A 3,395-nucleotide genomic window follows, 5' to 3' on the forward strand; every position below is an offset into this window, starting at 1 on the left:
TCATTGAGCTAAGCCCTTAATAGTTGATTTGGTCTTTAAAAACTTAATAATAAGTTACGACCCTTATATATTATCTTAATTTTATAGATAAGGAAGAACCCACAGAGTTAAGTTACATGCCCATGGAGCCAGAGCTGGTAAGTCATGAGCCAGGACGCAAAAGTGTTAGGTCTTTAACAAGGTTGTGTTTTGAAAGTGTATGTGATATGTGGAGTTATATTAATTGTTTTAACTTTACATAGTGAGCAGACATTCAATGGTACCTGGGCCAACAGTGGCCTGTAAACACCTTGCAGGACATTCCCATTTAGTCAAGAAGAATATATAGCATTTTCCACTAAAAACACAAACTCTAACACACGAGTGTTCTGGTCGCTAGAGAAATATGTGCCATTTGGAATAAGGTGCAAAATTGACCGAACTTGGCCCCATCCCAAAGGAAATCAAGACTAGCCAGGCGCCTCTGCTGCTGCCGTTTTCGCCCAGAAGCATTCTGATAGTGCACCACGTCAGATTCTAACATGAGATACGCCTTTCGGTCAGATCTGAGTATTGGGGTCAATAGGTATGTCTCCTACTGTAAATCAACAACTCAATGTTGTGATTTAAAATGTAACATGACTTCATTTTTTGTGGCAAATTGTATTATGCAAGTTGGCTGCATTAATTTTCCATCTCACTTGTCTACAAATGACCTTGACACTCCTCCTGTGGAGAGGTGAGTCTATCTATGCCCCTTTCCTTGAATTTAGACCAACCTCAGTGATTTGCTTGTAACCAGGAGAAAGTAGTAGAAAGGATGCCTCATCATTTTTGAGATTACTAAAGGTCATATAGCTTCCTCTTGGTTCTTTTTAAATATTCCTTCCTGAAGCCTTCAGGGATGTAAGCTAATTGGCCCGAGGCCACCATGCTATGAGGAGGCCCAAACTTAGTCATGGAGAGAGATCACATGAAGTGGCTCCGAGACTCATAAAGAGAGAGATGTTAGGCCAGGCTCCACTGCCAAAACACCCCTCGCCTCTGGTCAGGTGACTCCATGGTGCATGTCAGAGATACATCTAAGAGGCTCACATCAACCAAACAACCAGAATCGTTCCTCCCCTCTTGGGGAGGCTTTGTTTCGGCCAAAAGAAGGAAAAGATAAAAAGAAAAGATACCACCATTCTTCACAAACAGTGACCTCATAGCAACAAGCAAATAATATAAAAACCTTAGGATATACTTTTATGCAGAAACCATTTGAGTTGGGTTTCTCACACTTAAAATTGAGTTTTGATTGTTCAGATATTTGCTTAACACAATGATTTGATCTTGGCAAGAAGACCCAAGGATTGGTAACTCCATTTTAGCAAGCATTTGTCAAGACTTTTGAAAACGACAGACCAACTTTCCAATCAAACTTTTAAGAAAAACAATAAAGGAGTTTATTGTTTCACATATGTGAAATGTCATAGGGTGGAACTTCAGGAATGGCTGGATCTAGGTGCTGAAATGTTATAGTTAGCAATTTCTCTTTCTTAGTTTCACTTTCCTTTGTATTGCTTCATTCTCATGTGGGTTCCCTCTTAGGGCAAAGATGGCTAACAACCTAGCAGCCCCAGCTGAAAGAAAACTTTCTCAGTTCCAATTACACTTTTACATATTATACACACTAGCTTAGCAAGGGCAATGTACCTGTCATGGAGATAATCATGGTGGTCAAGGAGATGCAGTACTCTGACTGGCCCACTCTAATTCCCAGGGGTGGGATCAGCTTGACCCAAGCCATATAGACTAAAAGGGTTAATAGGATGAATTGACAGGTTTTTAGTTTCATTAGAATAAGCTCTAATAGAAACAATGAACATTTCTTTAGTGCTATGTTTCTCATTAGATTCTGGGATCTAGTAAGATCTAAAATAATTTATAATTGTTCTATGTTCATTTCAGAGAATACTGTGACTGTTAATTAACTTACTGAAGGTCACTTAGGTAGTCCACATGTTAGATATGTTATTTCCTTAATAAATTGATGAATTCAATTTGCTCATTTTATTTAGTATTTTTGCATCTATATTTATAAGCTAGATTAGTACCAAGTTTCTTTCTCTCTTTTGCTATCTTTGCCACATTTTTGGTATCAGGATTGTTTGCTTCTGTGGACCCTGCGAAAGAAGATACCTAACTAAGAAGGGCTCCTGGTAGCCAACTGGTCTCAAATTTTCAAAAAGCAGCCTAGCTGCTGTTTCTACACAGGGGCCTCTAATGCAAATTTCACTTCATTCCTGCACTGAACTGCCTGCCTGAGCTGTGGTCCTGCCATCAGAGGCAGGTCCGCGACAGAGCAAAGGGGAGGGGGCAGAATGTAGGTGAAGGGAGCAGAGCCAGAGCAGAGCTGCCTAGCCTGAGAGGGGCCTCACCAAGGGCCACCTGGCCCCGGGGGGCCGCCTCGCAGCTAGCCGTGCTGTTTCACAGTCGAGCTGTCACGCTGTTGAGATGTTCCACCGCGGTGCTGTTCTCAGGCCCCGCTATTTCACAGTTGAGCTATGTGCAGTGAGGAAAGTTTCCTTCTTCGCTGCACCACGCCAAACTGGGAATTCCCGTTGGCGCCAACGACCATCGGTTGATACTTCCGAAATAAACGGAGAAACTTTTGGTGACTTGCTTCTATTGGTACGGTTTTAATAAATAAGAATAGCCGATTCTAAGCTAAGTGCATTTAACTTCTCCAGTGAAGTTCTCGCAGCATCTGGGTCTCTGGCGTGAAGTCCTCCCGGGCGTAGCCTCCCGTGTGAGACCCTGTGGAGTGTTTGCTATTAAGTCCGCTCACAGTACATCCTGATGGCCTGGGGAACACTCAACATTTGGCAACTTAAAATTCGCAGCTGTCCGACTGTCGAGGGAGTCTCACAGCACCTGCCTGCCCCCTTTCTCTAAGTATTAAAAGAAATTCCTGAAAAAGAAAAAAAAGAAAAACTCCTGAAGAATGGTTTTTCTCTTTTAATGTGGAATCCACACTTGTAACTACGCCAAAAAAATAAGTAAGTAAAAGTCTAACTTTCTCTCCCTCCCCAAAGCAGTAACGGGTAATTGGATCTAGGGCCACGTAGGAGCCTGGCGTGGTCCTAAATCCGGAGTCTCCAGGGACAGGCGGTCACCAGCGGGTCTGCTTAGGCAGCAAACGCTTTTTTTTTTTTTTTTTTCTCAACTTTGGCCCAAAGCCCAGTCCCGAGGAGTTCACAATCTCTCCCCGGGGACGGGTCCCTCCTGCAGCTGCCAGCCCTGTTCCGGCGCGGGCCAGCGGGCTCCGAGGATCCGGCCACGCCGGGGCGGTGCAGGGCGCATCGGGCCCGGCCCCGCGCGCGGCCGCGGCTCCTCCCCTCGCTCGGATGTGGCCGGGGGGCGGAGGAGAG

Source organism: Rousettus aegyptiacus, unplaced genomic scaffold (assembly GCF_014176215.1).
Source record: "Rousettus aegyptiacus isolate mRouAeg1 unplaced genomic scaffold, mRouAeg1.p scaffold_m13_p_13, whole genome shotgun sequence".
Lineage (NCBI taxonomy): Eukaryota > Metazoa > Chordata > Mammalia > Chiroptera > Pteropodidae > Rousettus > Rousettus aegyptiacus.